The sequence below is a fragment of the Aquila chrysaetos genome, chromosome 21 (genome assembly GCF_900496995.4).
Source record: "Aquila chrysaetos chrysaetos chromosome 21, bAquChr1.4, whole genome shotgun sequence".
NCBI classification, from domain to species: Eukaryota; Metazoa; Chordata; class Aves; order Accipitriformes; family Accipitridae; genus Aquila; species Aquila chrysaetos.
The window spans coordinates 1223143-1246266 of NC_044024.1; the positions used below are offsets into that span (position 1 = coordinate 1223143).

At 49.1% G+C, this 23124-nt stretch overlaps 1 long non-coding RNA gene across 1 annotated transcript; it reads left to right on the forward strand.

Annotated features, from left to right (window-relative positions):
- Positions 1 to 13142: 13142 nt before the first annotated feature.
- LOC115333933 lies at positions 13143 to 22746 on the forward strand. The gene is made up of 4 exons (XR_003920958.2): positions 13143 to 13402; positions 16760 to 16854; positions 18622 to 18661; positions 19650 to 22746. It is a non-coding gene; the product is annotated as an uncharacterized LOC115333933 (long non-coding RNA).
- Positions 22747 to 23124: the final 378 nt, after the last annotated feature.

The following is a 23124-nucleotide window of genomic DNA, read 5'->3' on the forward strand; positions in this document are numbered from 1 at the left end:
GTCGGCTGGCCCTCACTGTTTGGCAGAAGTATGGCAGGTATCCTCCTATTTAGCGCCCATGGGTTATAGGAGATTTTTCCCTTCAGAGAGATTAGAAGGAAATGAAGCCAAAGCGCATATTTCCGATCTGCGATACTCAGATCCAGGGCCAGCGAGTCCCGAGAAATAATAAACCCAGTGAGAAAATGCAACGGATACTGATTGTATCTCCTTGGGATAGTGCTTCCAGCTAGGATTTGGATGTGTACCTGGCAATCGTCAGACAGGTCAGAGCTGGAGTAGAAGAGGATGCTGCAAGTGGGAGGAGAGGTGACCTGGTGGTCGGGAGTCCCAGGTTGGAACTGCGGTGAGGGACGGATGTGCACTGGGAGAATTTTACCAGGGGGTGACATAAAGGGGCTGCAGGCTGGACTGGGACATGTGTACGGCAGGGGAGGTGGGAGAAAAAGCGGGGCTGGCTGTGCAGAGCAGGACGAAGGCCACTGCCGTGTCTGCGAGCGGGTACGTGCAAGTCCCCTGCCCCTGCTCAGGCTGCCCACGCTCCGGCCGTGTGCTGGCAGGTCCTGGAGGACGGCTGAGAGCCTTTCGGCAAACCTGCCCGCACAGAGGGATTATCAGCAAGGCCGATGCTGGCAGGAGTGAATGGAAATCTTGGTTCCTTTTAATACCCCTCTTCATTAAACGGCCGCCGAAGCAGTGAGATGACAGCACTGCACAGAATGGGCTGGGCTGGCTCCTTTTTATGCTGCCTGCAGGGGGTCACCAGTCTCTACTGTGGGACTCCCAGGACAGAAAGCCTGGAGTTAAAGCAGTCACAAAAACAAAGACAGAACAAGCCCATTCCCGCCCCTCACCCCTCCAAATATTTTCCTGAATGGCTTTGCAAGCTGTTCCTGGTCCAGATGCATCTCACACACACATTTCACATCTATCCGCTGCCTGTTCATAGTGTGCATTACATCGCATGGCCCATATTGAAAATATATCGGCCTACTGTCTAATTTAAACTGCACGAATATTACGTGTTAGGTAATTTTTTATATGTGGCTGCATATATTTCAAATTAATGTATGGACAATACAATATATGATGGCTTTTTAATGCCCCTTGTTGCACATAGCCCCCGTGGCAGATGCTGTTCAAAATACTTCTAACAAATCCCACAGGCGCTGGCTGCCATGGTGCGATGTGGACGGCCCTTCCCATGCCGGAGTGAGGAGCAATTTGCTGGGCCAGCCTGGCTGGGCCTTGCCTTGCGGGACAGGATCAGGCCTTCGAGGCACTCATTTTTACGCCTTCTGGAACAGGACAACATGCAATGCTCACTCCCCAGTGCAGTGTCTCCAACACAGCCCGAGTCCCTTCTCTGCTTCCAGTTTTGAGATCACGGTCCCACAGCTCCAAAGCCCTGCAGGCTCTTTTCCTCAACTTGCCCTCCTCATGCCTCCAGTAACTTAGGCACCCTCCTCCAGAGCTCCAGGTTTGTCATTTCATAAGATGCACGGACTAGCAAGGATGACACAGGGTTTACAGAGGGTCTTCCAAACGAGGCACAACTTAGGAACAAAGCAGTAGTATCTGCTTGGGTGTCCTCACCGTGAGAGCTTAGGTTTGGGCTGGTGGAATTCCATGGCCCCGGCTCCCCTTCTGCTCAGTCTTCTGGTTTTGGCACAAAGCATCACCAATATCCACTCCCCTTCCTCATATCCATTCCCTCTCTCCTTGCTTGATTACATGCAGTGCAGTTCTTAGTAGAGCTGTGGTCTCTTTTTTTGACACTGTGTTGCTTCACTCACAATCCAGACTGTCAGGAGCTATCTGTTCTCAAAGAGACAAGCTCCGCGCTGTGATGTGAAAAGCAGGGAGGAGCTCAGGTTGGAAAAGAGATCTCTGGCAGTGGAGTGCAGCTGGACCACAGGAGACAATGGGAATTGACCATGAAAGCTTCTATTGTCCTTCTACTGATCACCTAGGCATGACCTTAGCATTAGTATCTGTGAAGACAGACAGCAAAGTCTGAGACAGACACATCCATTTTCCAGGTGGAGCCCAGTGCTCAGTGCCAGACCTTTTACTCACAGAGATGCCACCCATCCACTGTGGTACCCTGGCCATGATGAGAACAAGCCCTGAACAATGAGCCTCAGAGACAAAGGAAGGGGAAGCTGTAGCCCCAGCTTTAGAGAACAGGAAAGAGTGTTCCCAGCGAACAGAGAAGAACCATGTCGCTTTTCTTTTAGACATGGCTGTTTGGCTGCCAGTAATATATCTGCTAGCTAACGGCTAGTTTTAAAGCGTTATCCCAAAGGGCTGCAGCCTTGCCAAGGCTTTGACGTTGGTGGTCAAAATACTAAAATGGACTTTCTGAACCAACAAAGAGACATGATCTGATTGGTACCAGAAAGAGATGGGGGAGAGAAAAACATACATGGTTCTGATTACCTGGCTTCAAAATCATGGTAATAAACCCAAATTTGGGAAGCAATTAGAAAGGAAGAAGAAGAGCAAGAAGAAAAAGGGGAATGAGAGAGTCGCCCAGCGGTCTAAAGGCAGCCTTTCAAGGATCAGTATTTGGATAAAAGCCAACATATCAGCTCTAATCTTTGGCTTTTTGTTGGACTTAACAAGGACTTTAAAATGAATCCAGTCGCAACTGACGGGCCCCATATGGATCCTGGTTTGAAACCTCCTCCTCAGCACCGAATCAAATAGTCTGGGACTATAGAAAGCCAGTGAGGAGACTTTAAAAGGGAAAAACAAAGGCAGAAGCACACACATGCCCTCACACACACGCACGTGTGCACACTTGTACACACAGGCATTGCATGAAGACATCAGTCTCCGTATCAGTGCAGAGTTACTGCAGACAAGTGGCTTTGTGGCTCCACAGAGGGGCTGTCTGTGACCATGACGATACCACAATGATATTTCCCTTGATGCCACTCAACTGAGTCGTTTCCCAGACTCTCTGTGAGTTCAATCACATATGCATCTGTAGATTGCCTTCATTTACTGCCTTTTATTTCAAACTTTGATAAAAAAAGTATGGATATTTTCCTTCACATATAAAAAAAAATTAAAAAACATTCTTCCCTCGTCTTTCTCTGAAGCTGGCGCATCTCTCATCTCCCTAAGCTACACCACAATGTGAGAACAAAGGCATCTGACCTGTATCCATGGCAACCCTCAAATTCTACACCTTTGCCTTTTGTACAAAGTACCCCCTCCCTTCGTCTATACACACACATGCATATGTACACACTCACTGTATCTGTCTACATACACATACATACATATATATGTGTGTATATATAACATATGCATATATATTTAACAGACACTGCTCTTGATTCTTACAAGAGCTTCTGTATTTGCCTCATATGCCAACTGAACTCAGATTTATTCCATGGTGGGGCTTGCCTTTCAGGTGACGGCAGGGTTAACTTAAAATCCACTGATGGCCACAAGGTAGCACTTGGTTCAAGGAAGAAAAGCAAGTGTTGAGAGTGGAGAGAAGCAGGAGTGTAATAACGGATTATTGGATAACACTTGGCATGCCAGGGCTAGAACAGCTGGCCTCTACCTTTTCATGGCCACTGCCGACAATCCAAAGGGGCATTCACTGATTCAATCCATCAGTCAACTTGAGGGGAAAGGCATCACCCCTGCAATGAAAGAAGTAACAACAACAAAAAAAATCCATTTGATTGTTCAAAAGGGATGTGCCAAGTGGAAGCACTCTTGGGTCACATTTTTAGCACCCCACTCTCGCTGTCATCAGACCTGGACCGACTCCTGACTGCCTGCAGCCAGCTCCCCTGTTTGCGGAAGGCTTGCCCACAGCCAGCTACAAGACCCTTCTCTGAGGCATGGCATCTGCCTTTGTGCTCTGTTTGCTCTGGAAGGATTTCAGTGCTTTGCAGCAGAAGCCAGCCACCAACGGGTGTGGAGGATGGCACGTGAGAGCATGGAGAACGGCACCCAGCAGAGCCGAGGCAGGGCTGGCAGCCAGGAGCCACGGCACGTGAGGGAAGGTCCCTGCAGAAGGCAGCAGCCCTCGGGTCTCACCAAGTTTTAAACTCAGCAGGATTCTGGAGCCAGAGCCATGCACACAGACTGGTTTCACTGATCAGCTGATGGGCAGCATCTTGCCTTCTTCAAAGGCTGGTTCTCAAGAGCTTGTTAATTTGGGAAAGGCTGGCACCACCCAGTATGTCATACCCAAAAAGATGTCAATCCCCGAGCTCTTGGAAGATACCAAAAATTTGCACAATAACAATCGATGGTTTTGTAGTGACTCTGCAGAAGCAATGAGTTTCATTCCGGGAGGGAACATTTTGAGCTGCCACAACTGCATCCCATAGTCCGCAGTCCGTAACAAGGCCTTCCACCCCAAGGGTGGAAGGACTGGGTTCTTTAACCCACTTCTCCCCAGATGCACCGCCACCACTGAACCCTGCGGAAAAGGGAAGGTCTTCAGAAAAGGAGGAGCTCAGGTCTGCTAAAGGCACTGACCAGAAGACCTCCCTGTGATCAGGATGTGTCATGGTAACAGTCCCCAGGGCAGGGAGGGCACGGTCAAACCTTTCTCCCTCCCTCCCTTTTAAATGCTTCCAGTTGTCAGTTTAGCAATATAAAAACAGCTGAATTGTGGTTATAGACAATGAATGATGCAACGGAATACCTCATGCAGACATAGAAGATTTGCTGCTCATTTCTCTTCAGCAGGAGGGCCGTATGCATGGGACCGGGTCCAAACTTATTGACGTCAGCAGAAAGACTCCCATTGACTTCAATGGGCTTTCATTGGGACCATTATTCCCTGTGAGAAGCCACTTACTGGGAAACCAAGGGAGGGTCTAAATTTGTGTAGAGCAAACATAATGTAGACTTGGTTCTCCACAGTACCGAGGCATGGCCCATGGAGACTGCATTTCCCAGCATGCTATACTCCATCTTTAGCCATCAACAGCAATTTGACATGCTGAAGTTCATCCACAAAGAGGGCCGATGCTGCTGCTCTTTCATCTAACCAGAAGCAAAAATGTCTGAAATATGTAGCGGCACAGTCATGCTTTGCTTCATTGCCGGGCCAAGTTTTCACAGGAATGTCCAACTGTCATGCTGAAACCATAATTACCCTGAAGGTGAAAGTGATGGCTGGAATGGCTGGGAAGCAGGACTCCTGTTTCCATGCCCTCTGCCTCTGACAAGCCCCACCGTTTCCTGTGCCTCGATTTCCCCATTAGTAAAGGACATCCTTGCAGAGTGATGTGATGTCCCGTTTCTGTGTAAAGCAGTGAAAAGCTCCTATTGGAAGGACACTACTGGGACCCCAATAGCTCCGCTTATGGATTTACTGCAGGGGACGTGTGACCCGGCAGAGGGTCCCCGTCAGGGAGATGTGGCTTGCAAGCCAAACTCCAGGGACTGCCTTGCTATTTGGCATGATCCCCCCTCACTCTGCAGAGCAGGGCCATCTGCATGTACTCCCTCTTGGACTCTCATACCTCCCTAGAAAGCTTCTCCCCCGCTGGCCAAGCACCTTCCAGAAACCAAGAAGCTCTGTGTGAGTTCGGACTGAAAAGGTGCCTGCATCCCCCAGGCAAGACTCCCTACTTTTTAACTTACTCGTTCATCTACAAATTGTTGAGGACTGTCTTATGCCCCAGGCCCTCCTTCTGAGCTACCAGCCACCAGGGTGCTGGCTCTAGGCACCACTGAACTTTGCTTCAAGACTTTGTATATCAAAAGATGCTTGAGGTATTTGGGCCTGTAGTTCAAATTCCTTGGCCCCCTGAAATAAAGACTACAAGCTGTTTGACACATGGGGATGAAAGGGGAAGCAGAGAAGAGAACACTAAATAAAAGGACCAGCGTACACCAGTTCCTCTCCTCAGCTGGGAAGATTTGGACACGCAAGCAGAAAAGAGAAGCTGTCTTCTCCCTGCCCTCTGCTCCATGACCCAGACTCCCCCACCCCGCCAGCCTCCTCCTCCGTGGGGAGGAGGTCCGGAGCGAGAAGCATTCCAAACACCCCGCTGGTACCATGTTTATACAGCGTGTCCTCCTCGCCTAGCTGCTCAGAAACAGCCCTAGAACAAAAAAAGGAAAGGGAAAAACAGAGAGAGGGAAGAAATGAACAGCTTGGGCTTTTTGGCCAGAAAACAACATTTTTTGTTTGTTTTTCTAGCAAAAAAGAAACCCTGCCAGAGATTCCCAAGTTTTCAGATTTGAAGGTGTATCTTGAACTACAGAGGGGGAACTGGATATTTGGTTTATTCCCTTTTCCTACATTAAATAAGAACCATCAAGGCCTGATGTTTTTGGCGGGAATAATCCTTTCTTTATCACTCCCCTGGGTGAGGAAAGGAGTAGGGTCCATACACTTCAGTTTTAGTTCCAAAATCAAGGAGAAAACAATAGAGATGTTAATTTACGGACCTTGCAGTTCTGGTGCAAGGACTGAGCTCTGGCTCCTCTTGGCTGTTGTTTTCATTTGAAATCACGGTCCCCAGAGAATGCTGCAAGAAGCTGCTCCCCACTGATGCAAAGGAATCTCCAAATGCAGCAATAGCCACAGCAAGGGCTGTCTCCTCAGACGCTTCAACAAACTGGGATAGCACATGGTTTGCTGTAGTCCCTCTTGGGTGTGAAATAGCCACGTCTTTCCAGGAAGCACAAGAAACTAGTGCTATGCCAACAAAACCATGGACAACATCCACATCTCCTGGAGTTAACCATTTTTAGGGACTCAGAAGGACCATCCCTTAAAGAAAACATCTTGGAGCACCATTAGTTCCTTTAGCAGTCTCTTATGAGGCCCTCCTTTTTAGGACCCACGAACACTCCAGACATAATAGATGTAGGTGCCACTTGTTGCTGTAGACAAGGGAGTCTAGAGCTTATGAGCAACAGTCTATGCCAAATTCCCACACCACGCTGCCAAAAATGCTTTGTGTGTGTCTCACTGATGTGAAATGTTTCTCTGTATTGTTTCCTCCGAACATCTCCATTTTTTGTTGCCAAATGCAGGAAGGAACATAGTATAGAGACCCGCATTTCCACCCTCAAGGTTGGAAAAGGGCCACTCTCCAGGAAACATAGCTTGGGTTTAACCACAGAACAGTATGAAGATGATAAACACCCTAAGAATGCATTCAAACATGCCTGAGACCAAGGGAAGCCACTTCTGAAATATCCACGTGCCTGAGAAGAGACACTGGCTCTCATAACCCTGACTTAGTTGTGGGTGGTATGGTACCCGAGAGCTTCACAGCCCAAAAGCTAGCGCCGTGTGTCCGTTCCTCCCTCGCCTTTCCCAGGCAGTGGACCATAGAGATGTTCCACTAATTTACCGTCGTATCATCTGTTCACTGCTTTATTTATATCTTGATTCTCAGTCACGCACGAAAAGGGTTAATTAAGTGCATAGTGTGGAAATGCAGGACACCGAGGGAGTACCTTCTTCCAGTCATTCTTTGAGGTACAGAAACAACTCACAAGATGAACCACACTGGAAGTACAGGTCAGGGCTGTGCTTTCCCCTGTAGATATGTGGGTGTGAATTTGAGTGCCAATATGAATTATGTTGTTAAGCAAAGGGCTGATAGTGCCAGACGGAGACAGCCAAAGAGTGGGAAGATGTTAGGCAAGCTTCCTCCATCTGTCCCTATTAACGCTTTTCGGTCCCAGGCCTCACCACACCCTTTCCGCATCTAATCCTCAGCATCCACAAATTTCTGTTCACCTTTCTCTGGGTCAGAACAGCCCCTTCCCATTTTCCATTCTGGCCATGCGACCGGCTTTGCTGTGTCCCTGCAAAATGTCCTTCTGTGCCTCCTGCCATCCTGCAGCCCCTGCCCAGTCTGCCTGCTAGACCTTTGCCACTGGGCTTTTGCTAGAACAGTGTGAAATACCTGCAGTATAACCAAAAGCAGCCTGTGCTGCTTTCTGGTCTACTGACACTCTGAGAAACGTGGTGCTCCTACCAAATGTATCCCACTTTTTCACCCAATTTCACACAGGATTCTTCCCACTGCCTGTGTGTTAAGGTACTTCTTTGCAGAGAATTTCTGGGTCCACTGGTTCCAGACCCAGGATATCTACTCCTGCTCCCCGACCAGCGGGATGAATTGCTTCATCTCTGGGCTGCGGAGGCACCATTTTGGCTCGCTTTGTCTTTGCAGAGGAAGACCAACCTCATCTGCCCTCTATTACCCCCACAAAAAAACATCTGTGCAGCTTTTATTACGTTCACACAAGCCAAATAGCTTGGAAAAGGATTATGATTTTTATTCATTCACAATATTCCCCCCTTCATAATTGTCCATGGCATTGCACCATACCAAGACTTAATTTGCCTCTTAGTTTCTCTTCTGATGGGTCTGCAACATGCACCTGAAACGAACATCCTTGTTCCTCGACTGAAGTTTGAGTGACCAGTGCCTGGCTTAATCCCCTTTGATCTGGGGGAACAGACTGACTGAAGTTTTATTGCTACTGATTAATCCCCCATGATTCTCTGTGAGGGAACTGCCTGCCGCTTCCCCTTTCTAGTCTGCCAGTGTTTGAGACTGTAAATAAGCCTCACATTTATTGTTAGCACAATATACTGTTTTATAAGGGGAACACAGCTGTCTGAGAAAGATCAGAGCTCTCTCCTGCAGCGTCCTAGCATCAGAGGCATTCCTTGGACCGCGAAGAAGCCTAGGAGCAATGATACTAGCAGCAGTAGCACTGCTGGTGGTTCTCCACCTGTGAAGGCACACCTCCAAAAAATGGTGCCATTTATCATGGGGCCACAATTACAGGCTGGCCATCCCTCTGGAAATCGGGCAGTTTGGTTTGTACACACTGGGCAGCAGCCACCTCCCAATTTCAGGTGTGTCACTCCAGCCCAGGGCCTCTGGAACGTGCCAAGGGCTGGGCTGTAGCTCCGGCAGACTCATTAGGCTCAATGCCTTTAACGAGGTCCCTGCGTTGCATTGTGACCTTGCTCGCAGTCCTCCCCTCCCACAACAAGAGCGAGCAGGTCACAAGAAATACGGAGGACCACAAATAATCAACTTTGGCAGTGAGACTCTGCAATCTTATACACGGCTTTGCTTGCTGGAGGAAAAAAAAATGCATTCGTTCTCCCTCCCTGCACAAGATTCTCAGGGAAAGCAGGAAAGTCAGTAAAATCAGATGAGAAAAAACTGTTAATGGCAAGATTTGCCAAATAAGTGAGTGTATTCAGTGGCCTGGAAAATGAGCCGGCGAGTGATATAAGAGCTCTTTCTGAATTCTGCACACTCAAGGAAACATTTAATACATCTTGAAGCAAAAATATGCCTTGGCTCTTGCTGCTGGCGTAAATATTTGTGTTCGCAAGTGTTGGCAAATATTTGAGACATCTATGTTGTTTAACCAAGAGCTTTGTCTCTTAGAGTCCATCTCCCTGTTTGGTCTCCTCTGTAATCACATTAGCCAGAGGAATCCTCTTGGTATTTATGCAGAGGATGGGATCAGAATCATTTCCATTCGTGCCTTAAAAAACAGGCATGAGCATGAGCATGAACAGAAGACGACCAACAAAGGGCATCAGAAGAGCTGACATAGATCATGCCCTACATCCGTTTAATATTGGTACAGTCTCCTTTAGGAGATGGCTAATTTAGCTTGAATTTGCAGGCACAGGCAGAGTCATGTTGAAGGCCTTTTTTGCTTCTACAGTAATTTCCAAGCTTTTATTTACTGTATTATATATAAGGGAATAGTGGAAAGACAGCTTGCCTTCTGCTGTGCCTATGGTAGTGGTTCAGGTTAAGTATGTTAGGACTCGGTGCCCCTCTGTAACCAGCTCTTGTACAAAAGTTTGGTGCCTTGACAGCTTCTGAGGAAAGAAAAGCAAAATGCAGGGACAGCAGGAGTTGTAGCATTGGCAGCCTGGGAATGGAGAGGAGCCGGCCTTAGCCTCTGCAGTGGGACTGTGACCACCATCTTGGTGCTCCCCAGGTCTGGGCATACAATTGGATATGTCACTTGTTTGTTTCTTCTCCTCCTTCAAGCACAAGTTATGTTATTATTAAGCAGCAGGTGAACCAGACACCCATACAGTCCAGCTCACACACTACAGGGCCTGCTTGCACAGAGCACCCACCTTCAGCCCTTCAGGACACAGGCAGGTAGGCTCCTGCCTAGCTGGAGGCATTGTAGAAGTTACCTACTCTATTCTCCATTATGAACTTCAAGAGAAGGTTGCTGGGGGAACCCCTAACCATGGGGAACCTCTAGTGCCACCCAGTTTAAAAAGTCCACTGTGCTCATTCAGAGGCCCATAAAAAGCTCCTTGCTAACCCATAAATGGACCTTGCTAACTTTGCACTGAAGCTGATGAAGAGCATTCACACAAGCTATAATCCCAGCTCAGCAGCAGGTGGAACATCTAAAATACATGACAGTTGTTGCCATAGTGACTTTGTGACTAGGCTCTAAGACCTGTCCTCCCCTGTGCCCACCATCAGTGACAGCATCAGTAAAAAACTGTCACGCTAAGAAACAATTAGCAAGCAATTCCTAAAAATTGCTAGAGTAGCACAGTCACATTTCTTGAAGAGGTCAAGGGGTGCATTCAAAGCATTATAGATAATTCTGGGACTTAGCAATGGGACAGTCAAAACCTTTTGTACTTGCTTGAACCTAGATAACGTACTAAAGATGCTGAATTGGAAAAAGATGTCAAATCAAATCCTGACAGCACCGAACAAAAATTGCCATCACAGCCAACTGAGAGCCAGCATGGGGGGGACCACAGATGAGTAAGCATGGCATAAACCACCATGAAACCACCAAAGCCTCATCCACCCTCTGGCAAGGACCACAGTGAGAGTGACTTTAAACAACGAGGACCACACCTGTATTTTACCATTCTGCCCAGAAGTGGGCATAAAGAAGCTATAGAATAGTGCACACCAGGCTCTTCTAATCTGTTTATTCAGTGGAAGATGTTCAAGTAACCGGAAAAAAGCACTGAACTGCATGCACTTCTGGGTGCTAACCTGAACCACCACTGTTTTGACAGGTTAGCCATCATGGACAGAAAAAGAGCTCCTGTTCTGTGCCCTTGCTGGCAGGTTCCTTACAGCTAATGCATTAACCTCTGAATAAACAAACGACTTAAGAAAGGCCCTTTCCTAACCTAGCAAAGTACAAACACAGGCTACATTCTTCTGATTATAAAACCACAAATGCAGGACACACTCCTGGGAATGGGCTCGATACGTCTTCTCTTTGATTCCAACCTCTTGGGAAGATTAAACAGTGTCATTGCCAGGTTAATACATAATGACCTCAATGTTTCGAAACATCATTGCATTGCAAATAAGACTGACATTTACATATTTCTCAGTTGCCCAAGGGTACAGAAGACATGTTTCAGGCACCTGCACCAGGAGCGTGATGGAAGGCAGCAGTGCAGCATGCTGCATGGGAAGCAAAGGGCTAGACACAATGTTAATGGATGGGGAAGGAGGGTGGCTCCCTAATGAGCCAGCCCGAACCCTCTGGCCAGACCAGCAAGCAGCTGTCAGTCAGCAGCATGCTAAAATCAATCCTCCTGAGCTGAGGCCCCAGGGAACAGAGCCGTCTTCCATCTCTTCCTGCTCAGGCTCTTGCAGAGGAACAGCAGCAGACCAGCTCACTTTCTGAGCCAGTTCTGGAGGATGGCCTTCACACGGGAGTGTTTTGGGTCCAGACACGCAGCTGAGCAGCCTGAAAGGCAATGTGTGTGCCTGTCTGGTCTGTGAAGCTATCAGTTCCTGGCAAGGTAAGAGAGTGAAAGTCCCCATGGATTACTGGCACTTCTCTGCCTTCAGATACAGAGGGGTCTGCAGATATGTCCCTCTGGCTGCGGCTACTCTGCAAGCCTAGAAGCACAGTGGTGTAGCAAACAGAAGGAGAGGGGATGAGGAGTAGCTGGGTGAAGCTCAGGGATGCAGGTGACTGTCGATGGCTGTGCTACAGCATGAACCCACACTCTTTTCACTCTGAAGCAACACTAGCCACTTTCAGGCTGAGGAAAACCAGACTGAGCCCAAAATCATCATCTGATTTTTCCCTGTAGGTGGATAGACTCTACCACGCAGCCCACAGCCCCATGCTTTCCAAAGCCTGACACCGCCTGTTAAGATGAACTTTTCTTTTACAAGCATGTCTCCAGTCATATGGTGAGGCCTTCCTTCCATGATATAAAACACCATCTCCCCACAGGCTAGTCTCCGTTGCCCCTCCCATGCCAAGCTCAGAGGCTTGGCTGAAACCTGGCAGACCTTCTGCATTCCCCAGAGCAGCCCTATGGGCCACCACCACTGCCAAGGCTGGGTAGGGTGATGCTGAAGGAAGGACCATGCTTTGTTAGCTGCCAAACACTAACCACAGGACACATGCTCTGTCAAGGAGCTTGATGCCGGTCATTTAGAGACACCAAAGAGAATAAGCATTACTAGCCACAAGACTACCAAGTCCCTTTCCTGGTCAGAAGACCAGGCACTAGACTCTTTTCTCCCCGAGGGGTTTTTATTGCCCTTTCAGAGGCACGCTGCCGTGGGCTGGTGCTGCACCTTCCCACGCGTCAAGTCATTCCCTGTCAAATCCACAGTGATTTCTTCCTGCCCACGCTCTGCCACCTCCTGCCTGGCTTCCACCTCACCCAGCAATGCTGCAGGGGGTGCACAAGCAGCCCCAAACCTGCTCATGGGGGTGACCACAACCCAGCCACGTCCCCCATCAGAAAACAGCGAGGGGAGAACACCCCTCACACGGAGGGGATAGGCCGCGCGCCTGACTGGAGTTACTGCCTATGAGCCTGATGACAGAGAACTGAACTCCAGCTCTCCCCTCAGCCAATAAATCTCGCAGTGGTCTAATTTTGCTAGGAACGATACCTCAGGGAAGGCCTGTGTGGTCCAGAAAAAGAAAAGCACAGCATGCTTAAAAACCCCTAATTCTGCTTATCAGCTCCTCCCTCCCCAGCCCTCCTCCCCCTCCGCCACAGCCCGCTTTCTAGCACCTTCTGCCGGGACGCGGCTTATATAGACCACGCCAGCCAATCAGGGGGCAGGACGCCAGGCATGTGACAGGCCCAACGGCCATCTGCCGTGAGGGCCGGGCGGCGCGGGGCCGGGGCCGGGGCCGGGGCCGGGGCCGGGGCCGGGATCGGGATCGGGATCGGGATCGCGATACCGCAGTGGAAGTCGTGAGTCTGCAGCTGCCCCCGGGAGCACCGGCCTGCTCGCAGCCCCCCTCCAGCCCGAGGACAAGCTCAGCGCTTCCTCTGCAGGCCGGGCCCTCCCAGGCTGGGCCTCCCCTTGGGTTCCGTGGTGCCGAACTGGGGCTGTGTGGGAGTTCAGCCTTCCGTGAGGTGAGCCGGGAGCTCGGAGTGCTGTTCCCTGCTGGGAGAGAGAGGGTTCACCGCGGTTCCTCAGGGCTGGCACTGACTTGCTTGTAGGGGGCACGTATCTCCATCATCTGGTTTTGATCTGCCTGCGGTTTGGGAGTGCCTGCGACTCCGGCGCAGTTGCTGCCAGGGCTGGGAAGGGGCTTTCTGGAAGAGCGGAGGGAAGGGTCCTGGCCGCCTGTCACCCAGCAGCGAGCAGAGCTCCAGCCCTTGCTGCAGGGGTCTTGCTGGGACTTGCCGCAGCCAAACGAATTTGCCTTGTCGGCAGTGTGGGAGCATGGGGAAGGAGAGCGTGCGGCGAGGCTCCTTCCCCTGTGCATCGTAACAAGACGTTAATTCGAGATTTCTGCAGAAGACAAAGGGAGAGTTGTAGCTGTTTCATTTGGGGGTGGGAGGAGGAACAGCATCCAGGAAGCACCCTCCCCGGGGAGATAAGGGAGACCTGGCCACCCACAGCCCAGGCTCGCCAGGAATCCAGGCTTCCATATGTACAAAGCTGGTGCCAGAAGTGTCGTTCCCATCGTCAGCAGGCCACCCCCCCATCCCCCCCCCCCCCCCGCCGTCCCCCCCCCCCGCCACCTTCTCTGCCTTCTCCCTCCTCCTCTTCTCTCTCTATAACCAGCTGACTTTCTTCACAACCAGGAAACAATCAAACAACCTCTTCAGCTGCTTTGGCTCCTCCTCCTCCTCCCAAACACCGCCATCTCCCCCTGTAAAGGATGCTGTCAGTACTCCCAAAGCCTGATGTGCTGTGCAGTGCAAAACTGTTATTCCAGCCTCCCAGTGGGGAATACCCTCTGGGCTGCAAATACCTGTGTTCCGTTAAGTAAATAATCACACAAGATAAAATATCCATCTTGATGGTAAAATGGAGGGAGGGGAGCAAGAATGCAGACCTGGAGAGTACCAGACAGCAGCCCCTGAATCAGTATCGTGGGTACCGTGAGGTGGCTGGCAGTTCTATTATGAGCCTGCCCTTTCTCCTGTAGGTATATGGTAATGCTGGCACCCACAGGAGGACCATTAAATGCAGAGCCTTTAGAGGGGTCTATGGGGGGGGAGCATTGCATTTGGCTTTTTAAAACAGCTTTCAGAAAAAGCAGGGCTGGGAAATGCATTCAGTGCAACTCACCCACCCTCCTTGGGAAAGGCTTGGAAACCGGCCAGCTGTGGTGTTCCAGTCTTACAGGGGAACGAGGAAGAGGAAGGTTGATGACCTCAGTGGAGGGAGTGCTGTTCCTAACAGCCTGGGGGACTTTCGGTGCCACTTTGGGTACTAGTGGATGCTAGGCCCTTCAGAAAAGCTGATGCCACTGAAGCACTGCGTGGATGGAAACCCAGCTCCTGCGGAAAGCCCACTCCCTTCTGCCACTTTCCCAGGGCCACTGAGCAAGTTTATGCTTGAGCCAGGCATTGATCCCAAGTGTCCTGGCTTGCTGCCTGCGTGTTCTAACCACGAGACTGTAGTGCTGCCGCCTCCTCTGCAATGAGGTCTCGGATGTTTTATTGCTCACCTGTTTGGGAGACTTCACACGTTCAGCATCGAGGCTTATAAACCTACTGAGAAAAGAGAGGAAGGGAAAAGGTGAAGGAGGAGTTCAGCCAAGAGTGAAATACTTGGGAGGTGTTGGAGCCTCGGGCAAGACCTTGCCAAGGTTACCCAGGCCCATCCCAGACCACGGGGGAGGCAGGCCGGTAGCTTGCCCATGCCAGGATCACAGGGAGGGAGGTCTTGGGGCACCTGTGGGAATCTTGGGATGGCCAGGATGACTGGTGCAGGGCAAGCAAAGGATCGTGCCAGGTACAGGTAGGCCTGACGGACAGCTTGCTGCTGCGCCCAAGATTGTGAACTGGAGGTTGAATCAGGGTTGAGAGTCTCCTGGATTCATTTCTCAGTCATTTATTCAGATATAATTGCCTGTCTGCCTGTCTTAAAGCTAATGACTGGATGTGAAGATTTCCAGTTAGGGTTTGTGAGAAGGTAATTACATTGCAATCTCACTGTATGACTATTCCTCGAATGAAGATAAACTTGTTTGAGTAGGTCTGCACATCGCAGGAATCAGTTGTATTACAGAGCCCAGGCATGGCAGGGGAGATAAGGAATGTTTTTGCTGCTGCTTTTTTATCTGCTGACCTATTAAAAGCTTTTCTGTCTGAAAGGAGTGAGGAGCAACCAAAGGGGTTAATCCCACAGCTCCTCACCCCTGATGAACGTGATTTAAGTCTCCTGCTGAGACTTGATCACTTGGTTGGGGTTTAGTGGGTGCTCTTACCTTCCTTTCTAGTAGGTGCTATTTTGCTTTGTTGAGATGCCCTGAGTTGAGCTCCAGTTCCATGAGACTGACAGACTTTACCAAGAGGGACCCGGAGATGGTGTGAAGGGCATTGCAGATCCAGACAGAAATACAGCTGAGGCCTGGGAAGAAAACTCTGACCTGGGGAAGTGGGGAGAGGGCTGCAGCACAGCACCCGTCAGCAGGACCAGGGGAGCAACATGCTATTGCTGCAAGTTTTTGGCTATTGGCAGAGCTGTGTCTTAGCTGCTAGCAGGGGCTGCTCCCAGTCGGCATCTAGGTGGTCCATGTAGAGGCAAAGCACACCATCCCTGTGGGTGAAGTCTGTCCCTGGCCGGTATTTTCAGAGCCTGCAGATGCACAGAAATTCACCCTGCTATCACAGGGCAAATTAACACACAGCATCCGCTCTAAACATCACCAAGGAGCTAGTAAACTCCAGCAGTAAGACATCCTTCCAGACTTGGATCAAGTACAAGCCTGATGGCTGGATAAAACCCTCTTACACGTTCAGGAGGCCCTTGCTTTTTCCAGCACTGTAGTATGATGGGGGTCTACATGAGAAAACACAACCTAGTTTCTCTCTCTGCCCCTGTACCAGGCAGACCTGGGGTATAAGCATCATTTGAGATTACATCATTTACCCACAGTCTTGTCACCTAAGGCCACTTCTGGGTAGTGCATATTCAACTGCTTCGCACAGTCACGGTCCTGCTGCGGCTCCTGACAGTGCCTCGGGTGTGCTGTCTGTCCCACGGGGACAGGAGGAGACACCTCCACTCTCTGCAGGCTTCTCCTGTTCTGTTACTTTAAAGCTCTCGCCCTTCCTCGCAGCACAAGCCAATGCACTGAGATCATCTCTCGGTCCCATCTAGCTGTTAAACCCCCTCAAATCTTTCTTGCTCAGCAGCACTTCATATAAATCCAGTAATGTGCATATCACTTTGGCTGCCAACTGCTTTTGGGTCAGGAGGGAGGGGGCTGTGTGGGGGTTATTATTACAGTCACTGTTCTTTTTCCCTAGGGGATCCCAGGAAACCACAGGCTGCCTGCAAACGTCTGGAGGATGGAGGCATGTTGGGGACCCCTGGGAGTCAGCTGGCAAATTCGATGCACTGGGTATGGATTAACAACCCATTAGGGCAGGGGCTTGGGGCTGCATTAAACAAATCCTTCCCCTCAGCCTTTGCAAACGCTAGCGATTGTTGCCTTAAAGCAACGCAGAAGCAAGACAACTTCAGCGCAGGGACGGTGCTTAAGCGTCAGGCTCGCACCATTAAATATCAGTGAGGGCTTAAGGGCATTGCACAGCACTTCCCTGAGGGAGATAAATGATTTCCTGGGATGAACCCAACTGGCCCACTCTGTGCTGCATTTGCTTGATGTTGACGCGGCCAGAAGAACACTCTTTGGCATGAATAAAACATACTGCTTTAGTAGCTGCAGCAACTAGTTTGTCAGGAGGAGCCCCTGACTATGACAGGGCAAAATGTGTGAACCTGTCTTTCAAGGGATCGCTCCCTGGTGGCTTTCAGGAGCACTGTAATCACAATTACCCCCTTTCCTGCTGTGGCAGGGAATTTTTATCCCGGTGGACAAGGAAGGAGTCTTCTTATCTGATTTTTCTCTCTTCTGCAGCAATCATTCAGAATTGGTAGCAAAACCCACCCTGGGGAGAGGGGTTTTGCCCCTGAGGGCCATTAGGTCCCCTGTGGGGTCATGACCTGTTTGTTGGAGGTCCTTGAAAGGTGGCTAAGAAATGCATATTCAGATATGTGATACGAGAATCACCAGCAGGATCCTTCTTTCCACCAGGGAAAACTGAAAATTGAAAAGATCTGAAAGCTTCTGCTTTAAGTGCAGAGGTTTCTAGCTATGGACTCCAGCTCTGCCACTGGCTTCTAGCGTTAAATTGGAGTGAGTCATGTACCTGCTCCGTACTTCAGTTTGCCCACAGATCTGCATCCTGGAGCATAACTCACAACTTGCATGTCTCAAATACTTTGGCACTTTCATGTGGAGAGTTTTGAAATGGGAAAAATTCACTATTACTAGCTATTTGGATGCAGATTGGCAGCACATTGAATCCAGTTCATAGTTCCTTGAATTAGAGGGATATGTTGTGTTGAGATGGAAAAGAGAACAGGAGGAAACTGAAAACTGCTGCTCTGATGCCATGGAGTGCTCAAACATATACCTAGTGTTAAGGCGTTGAAATCAACCCTGCTGACATGGGGCTACAAGTGATTAAGAAAATTCTAATGAAGTATTTACCTCCTGGAAAACACTATTTTATCCAAAATAAAACCTTTGCAAGAAGAAAAATTTAATTTACAGATCAAACAAAAATAGTCCTAATGAAGCAGTGCAGCACAGCTGGAAATTTCCGATCTGATTTCTCAAAATGAATATTAGTATTCTCTTTTTATTTGTAACTTCATGACTTGAAATGTGGTTTATTACAATATTGTACTAAAATAAGGTCACTATGAAAAGTTGCTTTTTAAAAAGCAAGCTATTTGCAGTACTTTTATAAATCAGAGGTATCGCTGTGAAAACTCATTCCAAACACTCTTGAGTTTTCTGAAACCTGAAAATGTTGCCACAGCTCTGCGTGATGTATTTGGGAGGGGCTGGGAGAGTGGCAGCAAGAACTATAAATCCTATAGAAAAGGGAAATCTTCCTACCTGTGAAGACAGTGAAATTCCAGGTTATGTTTTCTAGAGAAATGTTGGCTTCTCCATCATTGTGCCTCTTCAAGGAGAGGGCAAACATCTGTCAGCGATAGCAGGGAATGGGTGATTCTGTCCTGGGGTGAGGCTGCTTGGGGTACCTTTCAGTACTGATTTTTTACTGGTCTGTTACTCTGATGCCCTTTTTCCTAGGAAAACGATGGTGTGCCTGCATTGTTCCTAGGTGTACCAGGTGAGATCAGGAAGCTGTTAACTCTTCTGTGCCTTGCTCTTCAGTGCCCGGCTTCCCAGATGAGGTTTTTGTGATTTGCAAGGGGGTTGAATTCTGAAAATGTTTTAATATCACTGAGCAGGCAGCTGAGGAAAGACTCGGTCAAAGTATAAACAAATTCTAAGCGCCTGAATCAGGAGAATGACACAAACTAACCCACCCCTTAAAGGGCCTGTGACCACAAACCACATCACTGCAGAAAAGGAGACACACTTTTCTTTTCTTGTTCTAAGTCATAAAAATTACTTACCAAGGTGACAAATTTATGGCTGCAGTAATTACATGATTACTTTATTATGTGCCACCAGTGTGAGAAAATATATATTAAAAAGTCACTTATGTCCAAACCGAAAGGGCCAGCAAAGAATTATTGGAGGCAGTAAATAAATGTGACGTACAATTATTTACTTGGTTGGAAGCTAGAATTTCAGATTGAAAACCAGCAGTCATGTTCAAAGGCTTTAGGTGGTGGTGGCAGCAGGTTGGGCTGGGACCTTCCTGTCCCCGCTGCAATCTGGGGGTGGAATGCTGCTTCTGGACAAGTGGGTGGTGGGACCTGACAGCGTCAGCCTGGTTGGACTCAATTCTCTGGGGCAAGTCCAGTCCTTGGGGTCTGTGCTCTAACAGAGTCAGGGCTCCTCGTTCAAGGTGGGAACAGGGTGGCTTTCCCCGCTGGAAAGGAAGGAGCTGCAGCTTGGTGCTTGTCACTGTCCTCCCAGCCTTTCCCTTCTCCCAGCAGGAGCAGGAAGAGGAAGCCCAGCTCTGTCTCAGTTCTGGTCCTCTCCCATCTCGCTCTTCATCAGGAGAACAAACCCAGGCTTGGCCCTCCTCACAGCAGCAAGGTTGCAGTTTGGCTGCATAACTGGCAAGCTCTGAGGCTCCCAGCAAGAAAAAAAAAAAGTCCAACTGAAATGTTGTCTTGAGACTTAACCGCGTTTGTCTTTTCCAGGGTGGCACAAACTGCAGCCGTGAGAACGCATCCTGCAAACATGAACTACCAGCTTATAGGGCTGAATGCCAGCAAGCCAGTCAGCGATGTCCGGGAGGACCGGGGAAGGGGACATGGTGGCTGGAGCAGAGGAGAGGGGCTCTGGTTCCTCACCCGGCCCAGCTCCGAAAGGCTGAGTGTCACCAAGCCCTGAAGCCCATGGTGTTCCGCATCAGAGCAGCCCCGTTTGTGGCAGGGCTGGACCTTTAGCTGTGGTGCAGTTTCACACTGGTGATGGCAGCCTGCCCCTTAGTGTCTGTACAGTCCTCAGAGCGCTCGAGCAGTCTGCAGTTACAATTACATGTGGTAACAAGTTAATCTGATCTTTAATGTTTTTTCTGTTCTCATTTTGTTGTCTGTAAAAGTAAGTACTTCTAATGCTCAGTTTTACCTTCACCATGACCCTCAGAAGACATTCTGTAAAACTTTGAAAGTGCCTCTGATCTCCCACAGCAGCCAGCTTCATTTGTGACTACTGTTAGATAGCAGACTTAAAACAAAGTGATTGAAAAATGGGGGGGGGGGGGGGGGGGGGGGGTTCTAATTTACTGCTAAAACATGTAATCTGGTTCTGAGTGCTACCTTTACAAGATGAGGGTTTCTGAAGGACCTTATGCATAAAGTTTACCTATACTGAACCTCATCATTTCATGAGGAGAAACCAAGACCTCAAACTCTGATCTAGGAAAGTAAAAAAAAAAAAGGTATAAAATATAATAACATCAGTAGGCTCTGCAAGGGTATTAGGCCTGTCCATCCTGGTGTTTCTCTTATTCTTTGGGCAGGTGAGGCAGTGAGCAAGGCGGCACCAGTTCCTGCTCTTCACACCTGCACGGTGCCCTGCTGCTCAGGCTCCCAGCATTGCAGGGGAAGGTTTAAATCTTCCCCCTGCCAAAAACTGCCTTCCTTCAGAGACAAACAGCCTCCTGGAAACACTCCTCATCCTGATGGCAAAGTTGATTCCTAAACCTTGCATTAACATACGTCCAAGTCTATCACTTGAGTTTAAACTAAGCTGACAGATTCTGTCTTCAATATATGTGCAAAGGCTTTGATTTCAGAGGAGCTGCTCAGTGTGTGTCTAGATGGGCAGAGAATAGAAAAGTTCACAGCAATGTTGTGGTGAAGATGCAGACTGTTGGGCTGCTGATCTAGATCTTTTTATTGCCCTTTTATGGTGGTTTCACATGGTACCCTTTTTTTTTTTTTTTTTTCCTTTTTCTAAGGGGATTTGCTTCATTTGTTGGTTAACGGACTCTGGCTAAGGGTGAGGATGCTCTGGAGGTTTTGGCCTGGCAGACTGCAGCCAGGATATTGCTCTGAGCTGTCTGAGCTATCTGATGCTGTTGATGCCTCGGGTCCTAGCCTCACAAATGCACAACGTCCTGTCACGGACAGGCAGGGCTGAGACCAGACAGGAGCACAGGGTGGCAAAATCCAGGGAGAAGGCTGTGGGAAGCTTTACTTACCTAGTTGTCCCAGGAGGTCCCAAGTGCCCCACATACTAATTGCTAATAAATGTTCATGCTGAGTAGCTTTTATTTTTCCAGTGAGATGGAATAACAGGCAAAATATGTGAAAGTCCCTGGATTTCAATAGTGTGTTTTTCTTTCATTTATATTTACCTAATTATGCTGTCATAGACTGCTGAAAATTATACCCTTGGCCCCCTCCCCCCACCCCCAAAATGACCAAATAAACAGAGCAGTGACTCTGACTGTGCCAGACAACACAGTCAGCGATAAAAGAGAGATGGAAGGGATGGTTCTGGCAACCCAGCACCTCTGAGCAGGGGCCCTGGGGTCAAAGACCGACCTGCATTCAGCCCCAAAGCTCGCAGTCCAATGCCCCTTCCCTTAAGCAGTGCTGGGCTCCACAGGCACATCTGCTCTGCTCTACTCCTTGAGGAACTCGTGGAGAAAAGTGAGAAGGGAGAAGGTCAACCAAGGGATGTATTTGGGATTGGCTGTGTTTTCTGGATGGTACTTTGGCTGTTCCTTCATAGCCTCCCAACAGCATGCTACAAAGTGATGTTCTTGCAGAGGTTCTCGCTAGGCCAGATCTAACACTGAATATCGCACCTGGGAGGCCTCAGCCCACATCACCACTGTGTATCGAGTTCCCATAGCTGAAAGGACCAGTGACACAGGACAGACGGAGCGCAGGGAAAGCGGGATGCTCTCAGAGCTGCCATCCAAGCTATAGCCCTTGTCTGAGTTACATCCCAGCTGTGTGGGAGGTGCCACCTCTTCTCTGCTGCTGTATGTTGTCTATTTGGCAGGAGAACGAGCTCAGGCAGAACTCTCCACACCCGGCGTGATTTAACCTAGGGTTTCCTCTCCAGTCGGGTGTGCGGTCTCCACCAGCCAGTCAGACTGAAACCGTCGGATGAGGATGATTGATAGTTCTGTCAGGTTCTGGGTAAGCAGCTCACTTAGCTGTGAGCAACAGCTGGGGCTCAGGTTGGATCCCAGGCTCTTCCTGGGATCGATGTGCTTCTAATTTGAATAGGCTGCAGAGAAGTTAAAGTGATTCTGTCCAATTAAGCTATGGAATGAGGGGGTGAGGCTTCAAGTGGTCAGAAGAGGGAGAGCTCAGGCCAAATCATCAATTGCTGGGTTTGTACCTACTTCATGCAAGCTCTCGGTGGGGCACGGGGCAACCTAGTCTCACAAATATTTTTTTCTCAAGGAGAGCATGAGAGGAAGAAGGAGATGTGGAGATGGTTGTGGTCTGGGCCACACAGGATTCTGGTAAAACCAGGAGAGAAGAGAGCAGAACTTTGAGCAGAGCTCTCCATCGCAGGGCTGCGGTGCCTAAGCTGAGACCGCTCTGTATTCAGATGAGAATGGAAGTGGCCCAATTTTGGCTTGTTTAAATTACTGCTGTCTCCATGTGTACTCTAGCAGGGCCTGGTTTATAGTGATCCTAAACCAACAACAAAACTGTAATTATAACCTAAACTAATCAGCGGGGGAAATGGCTGTTCCTTTAATGCTGTGTCTGCAGAATCCATTTTTAGTCTGTTGTGCTGAGACAATAAACTCCATAAAACAGATCTACTCTACTGGCTGGCTTGGCTGTGGTGGATTCAGCACCCATGGATGACTGTGCTGTGTCAGGTGGGGACTTCTGTCTGCAGGCTGGTGCTGTGCTCTGAAGGGGATCCACACGGTGCTCTAGCATGGTTCGGTTTTCAGTTCCGAATGGATAAGCCGGGGCATGGTCCTGCATATGCAGTCTCCTGAGAGAAATCTGTCTTCTTTCAGAAGACCTCATTAAAGTGAATTGGTTGAACAATGACCGCAAGTAAGGCATGTCCTCTTCAGAGCGATATGGAGATCTGCTGGAGATGGGTGTGCTCTATCACAGGGTGAGGATGGATGCTGTCTCTTCAAGGGATGTGCCCTGCAGAGTATGCCGTGCTCCAGTTTGA